We start from the raw sequence: 22,509 nt of genomic DNA, 5'->3' as shown, positions 1-22,509 counted from the left end.
CCTGAAAAAACAGTAAAGTTCTGTTACTGTTGTGATACCTGGCATCATTTTTTTTTAAATTAACTTCTCAATAATCAGTCGAAAAGAAAACATTCTAGAGTAATATCATTAAAATTAAAAACAATTCTGATAAAGCATTGTCACTACCATGTATCGAATAAGAGGTTTTACATTCACAGAGTATGATACAGTACAATCTTACATCTGTAATACTAGAAGAAACAATTAAAAAGGCAATTATTTAAGGCTTGATTCTACTTTTCCAGCAGAGGACCCAAAGGATGGTATGACACAGCTCTGGAAAGAAATACATTTCCTTAGGATTTCCTTTCATTGCCAGCACAGTTCCAAGTACTAACTTTTTTCATGAACATCAGCTAAAAACCTTAAAAAAAAAAAAAAAAAGCCAGAAAAAAAAAAAAAAAAACCCACAAAACAACTATTGGATTCATACAAAAGTAACAAAGTGGAGGCAAGCAAGACTCAACCTAACTAACATTTTACCAAATCTGTCATGTTTGGTGAGTGATCCATGGAAGAAAGGAGATGCCAAGTAGCACTTCAAAGCTTCAGACTGCAACCAAAACACAGCATCATTTCAAACAGAGGCAATTGTCAAACACTGCTCATTCAGATATGCTCAAGCATGTTGATGTCAATATTTAATCATCTGCTCACTCATTCAGGAAAAAGGGGAGATCAGTCACTACTATACTTTGTGTTCAACTCAATCATGGTGTTACAAAAATAGCAAGCTACTATTATAAAACCTAATTTGTTTTCATTAAGAAAAAGTAAGTATTCTCTTGTGAAGAGCCAAGAAGAGAAGATGAGGGAATACCCCACAAAACAACAATATGAGACACTAGTTTATTTAGCTATTAATCTCCATTTGAGATGTGATACTTGAGGAAGAGAATCTCTGGATATAGACAGTAGCCAGTTTGAAGAAAGAGTGTTTCTCCTGCTACCACTGGAAATTTAATAACAGACATCACTTTTTTCTGTTCCCAATGAGCTATAAAATTGTTTTGAGAATACCTAGAAGAAAGAGGAAAGCGACTAGCATGCAGAGAGCAGATTATGTCCCTAGTGTCTACTTCCTAAGTAACTGTGGGGATGGTGGGAAACGTGATTTGTAGCCTATTGGTCAGAGACTCCAAAGGCCTAAACTTGTGAAAGGTATCCAGAGTATGGGACAGTCTTGCAAGACAGAACCCTTAACCTATTGGATGCAGGTCACTGGTGGTGAGAAGGTCCCTAATCCCCACCAGTGACCTGCATTCAAATCATCTAATCAAGAAAACATTCAGTTAAAGTGCTCCTGATATCTGAATGTATAGGCAGCAATGGGGCTTTGAATCAGAAATAATTATTTCAGAGAACTATCTTTACAGTTTAGGGAAAAATCCTTCTACTTTATGGGAAACAAATTGATATGACATTGTGAAATATATATTTCATCTGGCTTCCTGGCATACTACTCTTAAAATCCTTGGGACCTTCAAAATGATGCATCATTCTGCATGCTGAAGAGTTGATTGGTGGCTGGGTAGATTCAGGGTAGGAGCAGGTCACAGGAAAAGGCAAGGTATGATGAGAGGGCTGGGAATGTTAGCATAGCCACAACCTCCAGGGTGGGGAGACAGACTAAAGTCTGAATTGATTACCAACAACCAATGACTTAATAAATCATACCTTTGCAATAAGGCCTCTAATAAAACCAAAAAGACTAGGTTTAGGGAGCTTCTGGATAGCTGAACATGTGGAGTTTCCTGGTGTTGGTGCACACAGAGAGCACATGAAAACTGTGTGCCCTTCTCACATGCCTCATCTTATGCATCTTTGATCTCTATCCTTTATAATAAACTGGTAAAAGTGTTTCCCTTTGAAATGTGTGAGCCACTCTAGCAAATGAATTAAACCTTAGGAGAGGGTGGTGGGAAACGTGATTTGTAACCTATTAGTCAGAGACTCCTAAACTTGTGAAAGGTATTTAGAGTATGTCTTGCAAGACAGAAGCCTTAACCTATTGGATCTGATGCTACTTTCAGGCAAACAGTGTCAGAACTGAAATGAATGAGAGGACACAGCTGCTGTCATCTTCTGTTGAAGGTTGACTTGCTTAGTATGAGTGGAAGAATCCCCACACAAGTGAGGTCACAGAACTTATCTGTGTTGATCATTGAGTAAGAATATAGAAGAAACTAAGTTTAGGGTTTTCCTCTCTATGTTCTTAGAATAAGTGTCAGACTGGTGTTTTTGTTTTTTTGTTTCCAACTTTTCCCAAACAGAAGATGTCTCACCAAAGAAAGGACAGGGAACTGAGGATGGGAGTTCCTTTATTCCTGGTGATGTGTTAGTAGATTCTCCATGCCATCCATGAATTCTCATAAACATGGCCTGTTGTATCCCAACTACACAAGGAAGGAATTCCAAAAGGAGACTAGGAGAGAGGAACTGTGTCAGAGACAGCAATGATCAGAATATGTACTTTAAAAAGACAAACTCTCTGCAGGACATGGTTGTGCATGCTTACAATCCAAGCAGCTCAGGAGGCTGAGGCAGGATTGTGAGTTCAAAACCTGCCTGAGCAACTTAACGAGGCCCTAAGTAACTCAGCGATATCCTTTCTCTAAATATAATACAAAAACGGACTGGGGATGTTGCTCAGTGGTTAAGTGCCCCTGAATTCACTCCCCAGTACCGAAAAAAAAAAAAAAAATGAACTCTCTAATTGTGCTATTATTGTTGTGTCACCCTAGATTTGTGATGAAAACTGTTTGATCATATGCATTTAGTCTGATAATAGTAGCAGCTGTCTTATGAGGACATGATAGGGTAGGGCATAAGGACACGAAAGGCAGTGATTAATGATATATGGCAAGACCAGAGGCAGAAGGAGAGTTGGAAAGAGATGCATCCTACTGTCTGATTTTTTCCCCAAGGCCCTTAGCAGTGTGTGACTGTGATAATTGCAGAGGTAGCAACATAGGGAAGTTGAAGAAAATGCCTCTTACTCCAGGGAAGAGATTGAATGGAATGAAGAATTCTAATGAAAAAACTGATGTGGCTGAGAGAAGAAAAAAAGCAAGAAGAAGAGTGGGCAGGATTGTGAATTGCCTTTGAAGTTTAGCTGGAGTCCTATAGTTGCAAATATTCCTGGATAAAATGCAGGGAAAAGCATGTATAATTTTCAAGATCTGGGAAACTTATAGAGGGAAACTTTAATTCTGATAGCCTTGAATTACAAACACCACTGTGCTTTCCTTCTGAACAGATAGCGACATGGCTTTGTGATTTCAAAAAATACAGATTTTGAGTATCTTCCACACATATCTAGAACTATCCCTGGGACAGCATGATATGAAAAAAAAGAAAGTCAGGTTCTTCTTCTTCTTCTTTGAACATGCCATTTTTCCCTGGCAGCAAGAGATGTCTTTGGGAAGCTCAGGTTTGGAGAGAGACCAAGCGGTACCTCCTAACTGGTATTAAGATGGGCCAAGTCTCTTGGAAGACCATCAGAGCAAGTGCTATGTCAACCCTTTGCAGCACTTCCTGGTTGGTGTGCCATGCATGGAGATCAGAATGGGTAATGGTAAAAATATAAATGCCAAGTGACTGCCACATAACCCCCAAATGGAAGTTATCTCTGAAGACACCCAGATTAGAGTTCAAACGCTGGATGTGGATGTAAAACATTTAGAAAATTCTGGACAATGTTTTACTTCACCTTTGTACTTCTTCATGTGTTAAAAAAAATAATACAGGATTAGAGGAGAAGTAAATGAGATGATATATGCAATGACTATACAGTTGTGTGTATGTGTATATAAAATTTTAAATGTGTTCTACCAGATTCCACATATATAACGTTTTGTACATCAAGCACCAGAGAACCTCCACTGTAGACTAGAGGCTATTTCTTCAATGCATGGCTTTCTAAACATACATTGTTATTAAAAGTGAACCGGGGAAAACATTAACTTGAGGCCGGAGAAAAGCAACATAGATTAATGGTGTGTGGGACTTCGGACAAAAAGTCAGGAGAAGCGGGAAAATGTGCCTTTTCCCCCCAGTGACACTAACTTTACTCTGCACCTCCTTGGGGCCTTACTGAGGACACACTTAACCATCTAGGATAAAAATCTTCAATCAGGGGAGGGCCCATGGCAAGACTAGGTTTCACTGAGTTCTCAGAACATTACACGTTCTTGCTGATCATAGATTGATGTGTCCCTTTGACATGTAACTTCTTGAGCTTTCTACTGCATTTGTTAAAGAGTCATTTAATTGGCTTCAGTTGCAAAACTGAAAAGATAGAGACTGGGAACCTTGTGTTAAATGTCCTCAGTCTCAAGCTGAGCTAAAAACTCCCAACTTTCAGCTAGAAGGAGCTCTTGATTTACAATTATGCCATGATGGATTACCTGAAAACTCAACCTTCAGGCAAACTGTGATTAACTTGACCAAAGACATCTGGGAGAGCCATCCATGGCCTGAAATTATGATCTTAGTATTCTAACTTGAAACTAGACACCACCGGAATTGCCTTTCTGCAAAGCTTCAGCACAGGGATCTTTGTTTGCTGTCCCAACAGTTTTTTGTTTTTTCTTGGAGAGTTCAGCAGAAAACAATCCCACAGGGACAATTTCACAAAGAAACAATGACTTCTCAGCTTTGCAGAAGTTACTTTTTAGAAAGAAAATTTCATCTTGCTTAAGTCCTGGGAGAAAAGCAATTAATGCCTCAATGATTAGCAACTGCTGAATATAGGGTTGTCAGAGCCAGAGACCAAATATAAAATTTGACGCTTGTGAAATCATATGCTCACAATTAGCTGAACTTTGCTGCTGGATACTGTAAAATCACAATCTGCTGTCAAGTTTCATTTTCTGTGGCTGTTATCAACAGCAAGTAGAGGTTCAAGCAGGAGGCAAAACCGACTTACAGGTGCTAACACAAGTAATTTATCAGCATGAGGCAGGCTCCCCTTTGTTCTCTGGATGCCTTGGGAACTTCAGTGACTTCTTTTGTGCTGAGGAATTGATGATCCAGCAGCTTCTCAGGAAGTAGGACTTGGAAAAAAAACTCAAGAAAAATTTTTTTTAAAAATCGATAAGCCCTCCCACCCAAAGGAGTCTTTTTAATTTATTTTATTTGTTCTTTTTAGATACACATGACCGTAGAGTGTATTTTCAAAGGAGCCTTTCAAGAAACTATTCCTCTTCAGTATCGTTGTACCATTCACTCTGTCTGCTGAGATCATTCTCTTTGCTTGGCCAACCCCACTTTACTTTTGCAAGTCTTTGAAAGACACCTTCCCAGTAAGTCTGATCCACATCCCCTACTATGATTTGGACATGTTCCCATAAAGTTCAGGTATTGGAAACTTACTCCCCAAATTCACATGTTAATGGTATTTGGAAGTGAGGCCTTTGGAAGGTAAGTAAGACTAGATGAGTATGTTATTCTGTTTTTTGTCACTGTGACCACATACCTGGCAAGAACAACTTAGAGAACAAAATTTATTTGGGGCTCACAGTTTCAGAGACTCAGTCCATGGCTGGCCAACTCCATTGCTCTGGGCCTGAGAAAAAGTAGAATATCATGGCAGAAAAGCATGGCAGAGGAAAGTTGGTCAGCTTGTGGCAACTTGGAAGCAGAGAGAGCAAGCAAGGAGCCAGGGATAAAATGTAATTCCCAAAGACACACACCCAGTGACCTACCATGTCCCATGCCCCACCTGCCTACAGTTACCATCAAGTAAACCTTTCAAATTATTAATCCGTCAAATGGATTAATCTAAGCACACCCTTGAACATTGCCTCACAAAATGAGCTTTTGGGGGACACTGCATATCCAAATCATAACCATGAGATCATGAGGGTGTGATTCCCAGGCTGGCATAAGTAGCTTTTTAAGAAGAGGAAGAGAGACCTAGCACTCTTGATCTATTTCATCTTGTGATGCCCTCTACCATTTAAAATGCATCAAGAAGGCCCTCAATGGAAACTCCACAGCCTCCAAAACTGTGAACCAAATACATTTCTATTCTTTCTATTGATCTTAGACATTTTGTTATAGAAACAATCTGTTTTTTATTGATCTTTCCCTCTATGCTTTATTTTCTCCTTGGAATCTAAAACTATATTTTTATTCATTTGCTATGCTTATTATCCACCCTCTAGAATTTAAGCTCCATGAGAGCTCAGTTTTGTTTTGTTTTGTTTGTTTTGCCTGTTTTGTTCCCTGGTGTATGTAATGCAAACGATCTAGAATGAATGAATGAAATAAAGAAATTGCTATTAACAAAGATGATATTTGTTAAGTTTAGCCAAACAAATAAATTAGTGCTAAAGAATTAAATAAATGAGGATATTTTGCTTTCTTGCTTTCTCTCTCTCTCTCTCTCTCTCTCTCTTTGTGTGTGTGTGCGTGCATGTGTGCCAAGGATTGAACCCTTGGGTGCTAAACCACTTAGCCACATCACCAGCCCTTTTTTATTTTTTATTTAGAGACAGGAGCTCACTAGGATGCTTAGGTCTGCACTAAGTTGCTGAGGCTGGCTTTGAACTGGAACTTGCTATCCTCCTGCCTTAGCCTCCTAAGCTGCTGAGATTACTGACATACACCACCACACTGGTTTTTATGCTTTCTTAAATAAATAATTATCACCAAGGTGGGACTGGACTTTATTTGAGGAATTCTTCATCCTTCATATTGAATTCTTACCGTTTAAAGATAAATGTATGCAAAAGACAGTGCTGTTCAAAAATAAAGACAACACACGACTTTGTGACCCTCTTCTGAACTTTGTCATTTGCTTAGCTAAGCAATGGGTTGATCTATTAAAAGTAGATATTTTGAATTATACTTCTAAATTTACACTTTGAACTGCATTGAACTTCTGAGGTGATCGTTCATGCACAGGAAAATTATGCAAAAAAAAATAAAGCAGATATTAAGTATTATTTAACAGTGAATTTGAATGTCAAATAAAAAAATTCAGGTCATGTATTTTCCAGCTGTTTTAAGTCTCAGAGCAGATATGAATGTCCTAAAAACTTGTGTTCCTACAGAGAAGATTATTAGCAACATTCGGGAATAGTCAGATTGGCTCCAAACTGGCTAATCTCTGAGGTGCTGCTCCAGGAAAAAAAAAAAAAAAAAAAAAAAAAATTCCATAATTACAAGAGATTGCAACCATGGAAAAATAAAAGGCAGTAGAAATAGAGAAGTAGATATTCTGGAATTGTAATCTTGGTTAAATAGAAGAAACCATCTGACAGAGAAAAAAAACAAAAAACTATCTTCTCTCATCCATAAAACAATTTTGTTCTGTCGTTCTATTCCATGAATATCTGAAAAATAGTCATAGCTCACATTTCAAATTTAAATAAAATTACCCTATGTGATTTCTGGCAACCTTGATTTCTTTAGGGTTTCTCTGTGTACATATTTATTTAAAAGTAATTCACAGTACACTGGTTTTATTTTAACATTGTACATTTTCTTCTAATTTAAAAGAAATATATGCTTATTGTAGAAAATTTTCATTTTAGCATACAAAGAAAAATGAAATCACCTGTAATCTTGCCTATTATTGTTTTAACATTATTTCTTCTCGTCTTGTATGGTGACTCTAGATCTCCAACCAAAATATCAACAAGTGTCTTCCTTGTCTACCTGTGGACCCCCAAGCATTTTGACATGACCAAGAGATCAGTTCCTTTTATTTATCATCACTTCCACAGAGAAATTCTCAGGATTTTGTTGTTTTTGTTTTTACTAGAAAACTAAAAATACTTTTTAAAACAAAATTCCTCTGTGTCTTCTGTTCTGTACCGTTGGTCTACCTGCCATACCTTTGGTGCCAATACCTTACTATTTTTGTTACTATTACTCTGTAGTATTGTTTAATGTCTGGTATAATAATTTAATTTAATATTAAATATTCTTTTTTCTCACTTCTTTTTTATCGTTTGTCCTATTTAGTTATATATGACAGCAGAATGCATTTTGATTCATTGCACACAAATGGAGTATAACTTTTCATTTCTTTGGTTGTATACAATGTATATTTGCAACATTTGGGTAATCATACATGTACAAAGAATAATGATGTCTGTCTCATTCCACCATCTTTCCTACCCTCATTTCCCCCTACACAATTCAAAGTTCCTTCATTCTTTCCTTAATCTGACCATCCCACCCCCATTATGTATCAGTATCCACTTATCAGCGAAAACATTTGACTTTTGGAATTTGGGGACTGACTTATCTTGCTCAGTATGATATTCTCCAACTCCATCCATTTACCTGAAAATGCCATAATTTCATTCTTCATTAAGGCTGAGTAATATTTCATTGTGTATATATACCACATTTTCTTTATCCATTCACCCTTTGAAGGGCACCTAGGTTGGTTCCACAATTTAGCTATTGTGAATTGAGCTGTAATAAACATGGATGTGGCTGAGTCAGTGTAGTATGCTGATTTTAAGTCCTTTGTGTAAGGCCAAGGAGTGGTATAGCTGGGTCAAATGGTTGTTCCATTCCAAGTTTTCTGAGGAATCTCCATACTGCTTTTCATAGTGGTTGCACCAATTTGCAATCCCACCAGCAATGCATGAGTGTACCTTTCCCCCCACATGCTTGCCAACACTTATTATTGCTTATATTCTTGATAATTGCCATTCTAATTGGAATGAGATGAAATCTTACAGTAGTTTTGATTTTGCGTTTCTCTACTTGCTATAGATGTTGAACATTTTTCCATATATTTGTTGATCAATTGTATATCTTCTTCTTGGAAGTGTCTGCTCAGATCCTTAGCCATTTATTGATTGAGTTCTTGGTATTTTTGGTGTTAAGTTTTTTGAGTTCTTTATAAATCCTGGAGATTAGTGCTCTATCTGAAGTGAATGTGGTAAAGATTTTCTCCTACTCTGCAGGCTCTCTCTTTACATTGTTGACTGTTTCCTTTGCTGAGAAAAAGATTTTTAGTTTGAATCTATTCCATTTATTGAATCCTGCTTTTATTTCTTGTGCTTTGGGAGTCTTGTTAAGGAAGTCTGGTCCTAAGCTGAAATGATAAAGATTTGGGCCTACTTTTTCTTCTATTTGGTGCAGGGTCTCTGGTCTAATACCTAGGTCCTTCATTTTGAGTTGAGTTTTGTGCAGGATGCTGCATATGGATTTCCAGTTTTCCCAGTACCACTTATTGAAGAGGCTATCTTTTTTTTGGCACCTTTATAGAAAGGGTGATGGATTTTTAACCATAAAATAAAGAGCTCCTTTGCGAGGGGTGGGGGAGATAATAGCTCTGCTGATGACAGATTCAGAAAATCTGGAATAAGTCAAGCCCAACATGGCAGACACCAGAGGTAGAGATGAAAAATTTGGGGATCCCAATCAGGGAAGCAGTTTGGTAGTCTAGAACACTCACCACTACAGGAAACACAAGTCTCATGTCATGGTCACTGTCAGTCTGGCAGATGTTTCTCCGGAGGAGGGCTCAGAAACAAAAAAGGAGTTTTCTCCTTGGTGTTGCTACTCAGGCCATACCTTTCTGTGGCATAATATCCCTCTGTATTTACCTATATGGGAGACACACATGTCTGACAAGGCATGCCCTTGTGCTGGGGTGGCTGGGTCAAGAGGAGCTGAACATCAGGCACACACTATGCCAGTCCTTTCCCAGATGAATCTCAACCTTGGTAGTAGGCTCAACACCAAAGGTCAATCAATCTAAACGTGCTTTGTTATCACTAAGAAGAACATGAGTTGAGTTCTGCTACAGGAACAATGGAGAGGTTGCTACACCTCATCCTTGAAAATCTGACCAGGCAGTGGGTGAATACATCACTGGGGGCAGAAAAAAAGGAGAAAGACTTGGAAATTTCAGTGGTTCCTAGTTTTTATCACCTGGAATTAATCTCATTTATTCTTTATCTTCTCTGAAATGATTCAAAACAGAGATTGCTAAAAGGGAGTTATTGCAAATTGCCTTTTATTTGTTGAAAAATATTGAAATGGTATTGAAGACCATTTTATAATTAGATAACAATCTTAAGAGCATCAAAAAATACACAATGAGTAAATGTTGTTGACACCATTGTTTCTTTGTCAAATGACATTTAGCCACAGACTATTTATGATGGTGTAGACAGTATCTGACCATGCACCCCTAGGAAAAAGATTTTGAATATAAGCTAACTGTATTGAGCCACCACTGTACAAAAATCTTGCATATCTTTTAAAGTATATACAAAAATATAAAAGGTAACATTAAAATATATATACTTGTAGGTATATAGGCATATACATGTACATATGACTATTTACACATGTGTATACATTTACATTTTTACATTTGTATGTGTGCACATAAATATATGGGTATTTTTGTATATATATGTAACCTAAATATATGATTTTTAGTGTTTTTTTCCTGTATTTCAGGGGATATTCCTATAAGCCACTTTCAAAAACTACTAGCTGGAGAATATACTTTCTATCTCTAAGTAGGTTATAACTAAAAGTGGACATTGTTGACACAAATAGAAGAGACTAAGTCTACAGAGAACAGTTTGACTCTTCACTCAAACAGCAACCAATACCCATGAGTAAATAAAAGGTAAAATAGGTACACCGCTTATGAATGATGATTTCATGCCTAGAGGTTCTATATGAGGAAAAGGATGAGGAAAAAAGGCTTTTCTTATCCAGAGATATTGCGGTGCTTCAAGAAATACGTGATGGAAGTTTGGAAAGGATGGACCAAACACTGCAGGGATGTAATTCTTGGCATGAAAGAGTGTGGGCGATGATCTGCTATTGAGAGTGAAAAAACACATGAAGGTGTAATGCCAATACCAGATGGCCCAAGAGGGAGAGAGTAATTTCACAGGACTTAGGGAGAGACAGGTCATTTGCTGGGTACTGAACATCCATCTTTAAATTACTAAGAAAAATTCAAATTTCAGTCTTCATATTACTATACAGCTTCAAATTCATTTTTCCAGAAGTAATTGATGCAATTTATTTGCTATCCAAGAAAGACAAAGGATTTCCATCAGTGATTTCCTTCCTTTGAGCGCTACAATCACCTTGGGAGTGAGTTAAAGAGCACATTGTGGTATGTGATGCATGAATGGTTTTGCCAGAAACTTTAGTTTGCACAACAACCACAGACAATATCACAAAGTAGTCTTTTGAAATAGGAACAAAATTGAGACTTTCAAATCAAATTTTTTCTACCCTAGGCCATGTCAAAGAAATCTTTGTTCTCCATTCTATTCATTCCCATTTTTGGTCCCCACTAAAGATGTTCATCCAGTTATCCCAGGATGTTCCTAAACATTATTCCTGGAAGACATCTTCCTCCCTCTTTCTGATACTTCCTTTTTCCTTTCTCAACAGAGTCCAATCAGAATGGCCACCTGCACTGTGGTTTACTAGCCCTTCAGAGAAAGGTGGAGGAAAAGCACCATTCCATGGACATGCATGAGCTCAATCAAACTGTTAGGAGTTTTTTGAAGTATTTACACTATGGGTATCTGGACCAATTGATATTCCCTTTTCAAATGTTCTAGGTTTTCTCCTGTCTTGGTAACTGCTGCCTCCTCCTCACTTCCTTTCTGTGAAAACACTTTCTGTGTTTTCCACACAGAAAACCACATGGATCTCTGAGCTTTTGAGTCCTAACCCATGCTAACTCATCCATTGCCTTTATGTTTCAGGGGTTCATTTTACCTTGACCTTAAACTCTGTCATCTGCCATGCCATTTCTACACAAGCTACAGGAGTCCCCTGAAGTCTCCTTCCTGTTCTACTAACTGCCTTGTCCTATCTTTTCTGTATTCACTTCACAGATAGAGGATCAATTGGTGAACCTTTATGCAAACACTTGACAAGGCCAATAATGAATATTGTCAGTGCTTTGCATCCACAGATTTCACCAACTGTGGATCAAAAATATTTGAAAAAAATGTATCTGTACTGAACTTGTACAAACTATGTTATTGTCATTACTCCCTAAACACTATAATATAATTACTACTTAAGTAGTATTTATATTGCATTAGGTATTCTAGAGATGAGTTAAAGCATATGTAGGATGTGTGTGGATGATATGCAAATACTGTGCCAATTTATATAAGGTACTTAAGCATTTTAGGATTTTGGTATATGTGGAGGATCATAAATCTAATCCTCTACAGATACTGAGGACAACTGTACATGGGAGTTCATTAGTCACTTGTTTATTGCACAGTGTAGAACACACCCATCTGTATTGAATCTAGATGCTCCTTCTGCATACCAAGGATGAATCTTAGAAAGATACCTCAGGAAAGCCTTTAGCTCTTAGTCCTGGATTAGATATAGGAATAGAGAGTGAGCTCTCTAAGCAATCAGTTTTCAGTATGGTATGGTCTAGGGGTATGAAGAGCTCTTCTTTACCAATCCCAGTCTTTAGAATAATACTACTGAAGATTTTCCCCTCTGGGTTCATATTACAGTAATAATCCATTCTAAACCTTAAATTGGTACTTAGGGACAATGGAGACAGAATGCTTAATGTTCATAAAACATAATGCTCCAAGAAATGAATGTTCCTAACCTAAAAATACAAATAAATTAGTTGAAGTGGTACCCCCCAATGGTATCAGTCATTCTCTCTTTAATATGAATAAGTCTTGTTGTGAAGTCACTTTCCTGCTTTCCAATAGTTGCAGTAGAGGAAAGAATGTTTTTTGAAATGAAGAGAAGATAATTATAAAGTATGAAGCTTCATCCCCAGCAGTCTTGCCCTGGAAGAGAATATGGACATCTGGGTGGTTGAAGAGGTGAGGAGATCAGGGGATTTGCCTAAACAGTCAAACTAGGCAGAACATGAAAATTGGTGACTTCATTCCTATAGACCATAGTCTTCAGAAAACTTTAAAGCAGTCACTGTTGATTCTGAGGTGCCAAGGGAAGCATTTGAGATTAAAGTCTCTATCTTCCTTCTCCATAGTCTTGACCAAAGCATCCACCTCTGGAGAGTTTCAGTGTTTAGAGGCCTCCTTGTGTGAGTGACTGCCTGTTGTGTACAAAAGCTGAAAGCAACATAAAAACAAATCAAAAAGGTCAATTACTGAGGGAACTAGACAACTGGTCAACACCTCCAAAAACCAATGGTAGTTTAACAGACTTCTTAAAATCATTTTATTACTTTTTCTTTTTTGGGTTATTTAATAAAGTTGAAAACACAATGCAGTTTTGCAAGGCTTTTTTTTTTTTTTCAATTGTGTCATTTACTGCTTTGTTTAGAGGGAAAAGTGTTTTATTCTTTTGCCAATAAAAAAAAAGCAGGGAAGGAAGGACTGAGAAGGAATGTCTTATTTTGGATTCTTCTCTGTACATGTCAAAATGAAAGAACTGGCAAAATTATATTAAAATAATGGTGGACAGTCTTGCTGGCCCCATATTGGACTCTGTCTTGAAAGGCTGGTTATTAGATTATGCTGGGCTCTTAAAAATTCAAAGAACTCTTACTTTGACAAAACATTTTTCCATCATCTGGTTAGAATTTCTGGGCCAGTTAGCTCAGATCTACTATTTCCTCCCCATGTGTTCTGCAAACCATGGGAGGAGAGGGTCATTATTTTGCAGGAGTCAGGAATGAGATGCAATTACGAGGCCTGTGCACAGGATAGATGATATCTTCTCCCAAACCAGCTAGCATAGAAGGCCACTTGTCTGCACGCAGGGGCCGCTGATTAAATTTGGCCGGTATATTCTGTAAGTGACTTATCAGCCAGCTCTCCTCGTCTGTTTATTTAGAAAGAAACCATTGTGTGATGTGGTTATCCTAACGAGGCCTGCAGAGCAAGTGCTGCCCTTGACATGATGAATTTGCAGTGTGCACACATGCCTGTGCCTATAAGAGCGTAAACGAGTATGTGCACACACACACAGCCACAGTCGCAGCCCCAGAGGCCTCCTGCCTGGTACCAGGGGAAATGTCTAGACCTAGGCTTGCTCTCTGAAATCTAAGCAGAGGGTTTTAGAGCCACCAGAGGATTTGCAGTTTTCAATCTCTCCCTTAATATTTTGGGGGACAGTTTATATTCAGAAACTGTGGTGGAATGCAGGAATACAAGTCATTTTGGGCGATTTGTCTTGGGTTTGCATTTGTGCTTTCTTTGGCATAATCTGTTTAATTTAGACCTGCTCTCTGGCTGGCTGCCAGCATTCACAGAGCATTTGGACCCCAGACTGATTTACCTCTATTTCTGTTGACTGAGAAATGCCATGCCTTCCACTCCAGCCTCTTGCTCTGGGGAAAGTCATGTATTGCACCAACTGACTTGAAAATAAATGGAAATATGTAGTACATAAAGATAGGGAGTGAATGTACTCTTTTGTTTTTATTTTTTATTATTATTGTTTTTTTGTGTGGTGCTGGGGATCGAACCCAGGGCCTTGTGCTTGCAAGGCAAGCACTCTACCAACTAAGCTATCTCCCCAGCCTGAATATACTCATTTTGACACACAGAGTCAAAATTCATTTTGTTCTGGGAGACATAGAAAGAAAATTCATGGAGAAGCCCTTTTCTAAATGGAAATTCTGTCCTATAATATACACAGACATGGACAAGCTTCCTGCACATTCCAGAAGTGAATTAAAATCCAAATATACCTAGTATGGTATATATAATAATTGTATATATGCAATAGATGCATTTAGACTTATATGTAAATTTATATAGTAATGTCCCCTTTATCTGTGCTTTTACTTTCCATGATTTAGTTACAGTCAGGTAAAAAGAAGGGTGTATGGTACAAAATGACATTGAGGAGTTGGGGCTACATTCACTTAATTTTTATTATAGTATATAAAAAAATGGTTCCATTTTATTATTAAGTATTGTTGCTAATCTCTCACAATGCTCAACTTATAAACTACACTTCATCACAGATATGTTTGTATAGGAAAACACAAGGTATATGTAGAAGCTAGAGAGGAAAAAGGAAAATAAAGATGGGGACAGATCTCATAAAAAATCAAAAGGAGATCAGTAGAGAACAGGGGCCAAGGGGTAGGAGGTAGGGAGGGAGAGAGAAAGTGCTGAAGAGTGACATTGACCAAATTATATTGTCATATTGTGTATCGTGTGCATGTAGGAATGTGTAACAATAAATTTGACAGTATGTACAACTATAATACACTGATAAAAAATGTGTGACAAAAAAACCACATGGTATGTATATATAGGATTTTGTATTATTTATGCTTGCAGAGATCCAATAGGGGTCTTGGGAGATATTCCTTGCAGTTAAAAGGGGCTACTATACAAACACATATGTATACATGTTTATATATGTTTACCTATCTATTTATACATACATAAATTGATGAGTTTTTAAATACTAATACTATCTTTGAAATTACATCTTTTAATTTCTTTTTTCATTGAGTCAGGGTTCTTGCTATGTTGCCCAACTAGACTAGAACACCTGGGTTCAAGTAATCCTCCCACCTCAACCTCCACAGTAGTTGGGACTATAGGCATTTACACTGAGCCCAGGTTTTTTCAATATCTTAAAATATTGAAACATTATGATAAATTTATGAAAAGAAATTAGTTAAGATAATAATTTATGAATATAGATAGGTAGATAGATATACATATATACCCTTATTGGTAGGTTTATATAGACAATTTTTCACAGTACCTATGGCTATATGCAATAAGAAAAACTGTGTCTTTGTGTTAGTTTATTTATTTTTTTTTAGCAACACTACTACTGCTTTGTCTTCAAATAATGTGTTAGGAAACATGGACAGTCCCTCTGGAAGACACATCTGTGGTTCCTACATGATGGTGACACAGCAAGCCCCGTGTAACCTGTGATAGTGGAGCTTAACCTTCCTCATTCACATCTCACTTCTACCCCTTCACACTGTTTGATCCTGTAGTTACTTTAAGCATTTATTTCCTCCTCTGTAAAATAAGGGCGATGACCATGCCTGTGTCATGGGATTCTTGGAGTCTTTAGTGAAACGATATATGCAAAACACAAAGCACATTCCTTGAACAGAGTAAGCATTCATAACTGTTACCTATTATTATGGCCCTTATTTAATAAATATTTGTACACATTGCATACAACTTAGACAACAGAATGATGATTTCCTTAGAATTAAAAAATCTGAAAGTACAACTAAAAGAATAGAATATTATGGAAAAAGCAATAGATTAACACTTTCTTTACTACTTCTATATTGTCTTTATTCCTGCTCTTCCATGACTCAAGTCCTACCTATTTAAATGAAGAGGGATTTTTTAAAAATTGGGTAAAGTGGCTTTTGCCAGTTGCTGCAGTCCATCAAGACACATGTGACTTCAACAACAATAGTACTTTGTGGGTCTCATCAACCATGGTGTTTCTGTCTAATGAATCACAGTAGACAGGCCCCCATAATTTATTTATTAACAGGACATTTATGTAAATTCAATGACAACCTTTCATTACTGGATGTTTTGGTTTGTAAAGCTCCTCCGTTAGACTTGAAGCTTTTGAAAGATGACCACATTCATTACAGCGCCTCCCACACCACAATTGGCTTATCTAGGATTTTTGCCATGATCAAGAATGAAACAAACACAGTTACCTATCGTTGGCTGCAAGTCACATGATGTGTGACTTGATCAGCTTGATTTAACGGCACAGATTAATGTGACCTTTACCTGCTTACAAATCTTCAATGGCTCTCCCTGACCAAGAAATCAAACTCAAACTCTTTATTCTGTATAATAAAAGAATAATATTTGAACCCTTTCTGCAAATTAGTAGGCTAGATTCTGAGAATACAATCAAGAGATGACTTAATATTTGTGTTGGGGAACAGTATTAGCACCAGAGGGCCTAGGAATATTGTCCATCAGATCATGTGAGAAAGATCACAGACCATCTGAGAAAAAAAGGCAAAGGCATAAATGCTTATGACAGTGGGAATAGAGGCTCTTTTCTTCAGAGTTATTCTTAAAGAGGCTCACATATGCTGTTAACAATGTTTCTATCCAGTTTTACAATTTTGAAATATTCCTATCCACATTATGAAGACTTCCTTGATCTCCAAGTTTTTGATGATCCATTTCTCCATTTTCAATTCTTGGAGCAATAATCATCCATGTGCTTTGCCTGTCACAGGACGCAGAAGAGTTCAGGATTCATTTTGTTCTCTTTGTAAATGCAGCAGTTCCAAATCTTGATTCTAAACTGGGTTCTGGACTCTGTTTTCCTGTGATTGACCCTATCCTAATCCCAACATAAACACCTCTCACCACATAGTCCCTCACCATACAAGCATATGAACTCCTCATCTATGGTAGGTTTTTTTTTGTTTGTTTTGTTTTGTTTTGTTTTTTAAGAGCAGTCATTATGTGGAGTTTTCATGATTTCTGCAGGGGTGATATTGCTTGGTTAACGTTACCACGGTATATGTTATTGCTGTACAAGAAATTTCTTCAGGGGTATATATACACAATGGAGTTTTATTCAGCCATAAAGAAAAATGAAATTATGTCATTTGCAGGAAAATGGATGGAACTTGAGAACATTATTTTAAGCGAAATAAAACTTAGAAAGTATGTTTTCTCTCATATGCAGAAGCTAGAGCAGAACAAAGAAAGAAAAGATGGGAGGGATCTCACAAAAATGAAAAGAGCAATAAAATAGAAGAAAAGGACCAGAATGTGGGAAGAAGGCAGGGAAAGGGAAAACACTGGGGAATGATATTAGTCAAATTATATGGTTCTAATGTGTGCATGTATAAATATGCAACAATAAATCCCACCATTATGTACAACTATAGTGCACCAATTAAAAAAAACTGGACAAAAAGAAAAAAGAAATTCCTTCAGTCTTACAGAAGAAATTCCTTATGATGTATGTTAGACAAGAGCTATGTGAGTTATCTGAGCTGGGATACCACTGTCTATTGAGTAATCATTCTGTCCAGAGGTTATTGTTGGTGGAACCCTCTCTAGTTTATGTTTAATGTGTGAATAAAGCTGCTATGCCAATGGAAAGAAGGAAATAAAGAATATGAGTAGAAATTAATAATAGAGAAAAATACAAGTAACAAATTTATGAATAAGAAAAGACTTGACAAAGTCAAATATGGATTATTTGAAAAGCATGATAAAATCCACAAACCTCTACTAAAATTGAACAAAAGAATTGTTTTAAAAGAAGAAGATTGAACCTACTTTCTTAGCCAAGATGGATTATCAAGAACAGAATCTTAGAATCAAAACAGTCACTTGAAAAAACAAAAAGTATGAGACAATATTTTTCTGTACACCTGACATCAGCAATAAAAGACTGTGGTCCCTGACAGACAAGAAAAAAAAAATAGATGAAGCCCAGGATTATTCCAGATTTCTTCCTTGGAAACTATTCAAGGGCATAGCATGGGTTGAGGAATACAGAAGAGCAATCAACTTGAGGTACTGAGGTTAAAACTTGAGATAGGTAATAGTTCTCCAAGTTGGTCAGAATTATACAAGAGAGAAAAGCTGCAGAGAGAGAGAAAGAACTCCAGAAATCTGTAGAATTATCTAGTTAGTAGTCAACAGAGTAGTGATTATTGTATGCTCATGAGGAAACTATGTAAGGTTGAGAAAATAACTTCCCAAAAGATTCAGAAAGAACACTGCCACTGCCTGGCACTAATATGAAGCTGAAAATTGTCCCTCTTCCCACCAAAAAAACTAGAGAATGACATAATTAATTCAGTACTGGGTAGAGTAATCAGAAGGGTTTTATCACTAAGCACAGTTCTGTTCCCTTCTAATGAATCTTAAAATGAAGATCTAAAAGGATCAAACTGTCTCCAAGTAACACAGCTGCATCCCAGGATAATCCAAAAATGCAGAAAGTATCCAGCACCCACCAAAGTAAAATCCACAATGTCTGCCAACTAATCAAAAACTACCAGGCCATCTGGAGTTGTGGCTCAGTGATAGAGTGTGTGCCTAACACACGAGGCACTGGGTTCAATCCTCGGTACCACATAAAAATAAATAAATAAGATAAAGGTATTGTGTCCATGTAAACGTTAAAAAAAAAAAAAAAAAGGTATTGTGTCCATCTACAACTAAAAAATATAAATAAAAAAAAAACTACCAGGCATATGAAGAATCAGGAAAATATGAACCATAACAAGAGGGAAAACTCAAATAATCAAAAGATTAGATATTATAAAAGGAAAGACTAGTGAGTTGAAAGACATAGCAAGAGAAACTATCTGAAGTAGAACAGAGGAGAAAAAATGACTCAAAACACAAGAAAGAAATGAAACAACCAACAGAGCATCAGTGAGATATGGGACCACAATAAGTGAACTAATGTGCTGTAAATTGAAATCTCTACAGGGGAAGTAGAAAAAAAATTTTTGAAGAAATGATCACTGAAAATTATCCAAATAGCTAAAAATTATAAACCCACAGATCCAAGCATTTCAATGAACCCCAAACAGAAGACACTTGAAGTAAACAACTCTAAAATTCACCACAATAAAATTACTCAAAACCTACAAAGAGAGAAAATCTTAAAGATCTTTTCACAAAAAAAATAATGCGAGAAAACAATGGAGCAATATCCTTGAGATATTAAAAAAAGGGCATCTTAGCATTTTGAAAATATTTTTTAAATGAAGGAAATAAAGAGGGTTTTTTAATATATAAAAACTGAAAAAATGATCACCAGTGTCTTCAGGGAGAAGGAGAATGACACTAGATGGAAATGTGAATCAACACAAAGGAGTGAAGAAATCTAGGAATTATAACTTTGTGATCTGTATATATTTTTCTTAGTGTTTACTGTGAAAACTTATGTAAAAATTTAATTCAAAATCATGTGAGATTTATGAAATATGTATAAGCAAAATGTATGACAACAACAATGAAATTATGGAGGGGAAGATTGATGAATAGGTTCATAACATTTTTATGTCAGAATAAAAATAATTAACATCATCAGATATTAAGCAGTTAATATAATTAGCAGATAGAATGTGCTAAGTTAAACATGTATAGTATAAACTCTAAAGTAACTACTCAATTAACAAAGAGATTTAATAATCCAATAAAGAAAATAAATGGGGAAAAAATCATTAATGAAGGCAAATAAGGTTTTCCTTAAACAAAAACCAAATAGGACAAATGAATTCAAATACTGGTGTTAAGCTTAATCCATATAAATAACTGCATTAAGTATAAATGGTCTGAATACCCAAATTAAAAAGCAAAGATCATGGATTAAAAAGCAAAACCCAAGAATAAATTGTATACAAAATATAGCATTATATATATTATAAATCATATATATGATATAAATATACATTGGTTAAAAAAAGGGGAGGAGAAGGGATAAGCCAAGTTAACATTTACCATAACTGCAAGTAGGAACAGACAAATCCACCATTATCATGGGAGATGTCAGTACCTCTTTCTCTGATAGAGTGAATCAACAGGACATCTGTAATGATACTTAACAACACTATCAACAAATTTAACTTAATTGATAGTTATAAAACACTCCACTCAACAATAATAGAACATCTTTTTTAAGTGTGGAGGGGAAAATTACCAAGATAGACCACACTGTAGGCCATAAAACAAGTCTCAACATACATAAAAGGAGGAAAGCCATACAGATATTCTCTCTGACCACAATGGAATTAAATTAAAAACAAATGACGTAAAGACATAATGATATATATCTGGTGGGTAAAAGGATAGAAAGGAGTGCATAACTTCATTCTGATGACATTTAAGCATTAAGAGTCTATTAAAATAACTTTAAACCAGATTTGAAAATGCAACTGATAACAAATTCCTAGAAGAAATAAACAATGCTTACAGTAATAGAATAGCTATTTAAAGAAATGGAATCAGTATTTTAAAATCTTTCCCCAAAAGTGTCTAGAATTAAATGGCATTACAGTAAATTCATTCAAGTATTTGAGGAACCACTAATTTTAATAATGCACAAATTATTACAGCATGTAGAAAGAAGAAGTTCTCTAAAAAAATAGCATATCCAGAATATGCAATGAATTTATGTGAATCAATAACAGGCAAAATAGTTTCTGATCTCATTACTAAGGAAAGAAAAATACAACTGATCAACAAACATGAAAAGATGTTCATCATCTCTAGCAATTAGAAAAATGCAAATCAAAACTAAGATTTCATCTCACTCCAGTCAGAATGGCGATTATCAAGAATACAAGCAACAGTAATTGTTGGCAAGGATGTGGGGGGGAAAGGTACACTCATACATTGCTGGTGGGATCGCAAATTGGTGCAATCACTATGGAAGATTCCTCAGACAACCTGGAATGGAACCACCATTTGACCCAGCTATCCCACTCCTTGGCCTATACACAAAGGACTTAAAATCAGCATACTACAATGACTCAGCCACATCAATGTTTATAGCAGCTCAATTCACAATAGCTAAATTGTGGAACCAACCTAGATGCCCTTCAACAGATGAATGGATAAAGAAAATGTGGTATATATACACAATGAAATATTACTCAGCCTTAATGAAGAATGAAATTATGGCATTTGCAGGTAAGTGGATGAAACTAGAGAATATCATGCTAAGTGAAATAAGCCAATCTCCAAAAACCAAAGGCCAAATGTTTTCTCTGATAAGTGGATGCTGATCCATAATGGGGGTATAGGCAAAAATGGAAGAACTTTGGATTCTGCAAAGGGAAGTGAGGGGAGAGTTGGGGCAGTGGACATGGGAAGGACAGTAGAATGAGATAGACATTATTACCCTATATACATATATGGTTACACAACCAGTGTGACTCTGCAACATGTTCAGTCAGAGGAATGAGAAGTTATGCTCCGTTTGTGTACAATGTGTCAAAATGAATTATACTGTCATGTATAACTAATTAGAACGAATTAAAAAAATTAAAAAATATATAATGAGGTAACATTTATCACACCTCAGATTAGTAAACATTTATAAAGGCAGAAAATAACAAGAGTTGATTAGAATAAAAAGCAGGTGGAATTCTCATTCTTTATGGGTGGGAATATTACTTGGTTCAGCCATTCTGGAAATAGTTCAAACAGGACATTCACATGGGGTGTATGGATGCACACACACATATCACATGACCCAGAAATTTTAATAAATATTACATACCAGAGAATGTCTTGTATGTTTGCACCAGAAGTCATACTAAGTCATAGTAGCTTTAATCAAAGGAAAAAAAAACTATAAACAACACAATTGTCTATCAACAATAGACTGAATAAATAAATTGAGATTCTAATGCAATAGGTTCCCATATGACAATAAAAAGTTAATGAACTTCAGCCACACACATCAAATGGGTGAACTCACAAGCATAATATGAAGAGAAAGGAACAAATTGCCAAGGAATTCATCCTTATGATTTCTTTACATATTCTAAAG

The 22,509-nt window shown here is 36.3% G+C and overlaps 2 long non-coding RNA genes across 3 annotated transcripts in view; one reads left to right on the top strand and one right to left on the bottom strand.

The window, feature by feature from the left end:
- The window catches only part of LOC124964603 (uncharacterized), a 95,114-nt gene extending 87,242 nt beyond the window's left edge, over positions 1-7,872 (top strand). For both annotated transcript variants that reach the window (XR_007105005.1, XR_007105003.1), the window contains 2 exons: positions 5,174-5,327; positions 7,650-7,872. This is a non-coding gene — a long non-coding RNA (uncharacterized LOC124964603). The remainder of the gene's footprint in view (positions 1-5,173; positions 5,328-7,649) is intronic.
- Positions 7,873-10,397: 2,525 nt separating this feature from the next.
- Positions 10,398-22,509, bottom strand: part of LOC124964622 (uncharacterized) — a 62,849-nt gene continuing 50,737 nt past the window's right edge. The window contains exon 3 of the long non-coding RNA XR_007105009.1: positions 10,398-13,106. This is a non-coding gene — a long non-coding RNA (uncharacterized LOC124964622). The remainder of the gene's footprint in view (positions 13,107-22,509) is intronic.

This window comes from Sciurus carolinensis, chromosome 14, assembly GCF_902686445.1.
Source record: "Sciurus carolinensis chromosome 14, mSciCar1.2, whole genome shotgun sequence".
NCBI lineage: Eukaryota > Metazoa > Chordata > Mammalia > Rodentia > Sciuridae > Sciurus > Sciurus carolinensis.
Note: the sequence above shows the minus strand (reverse complement) of the source record. Positions and strands in the feature narration are given on the sequence as shown.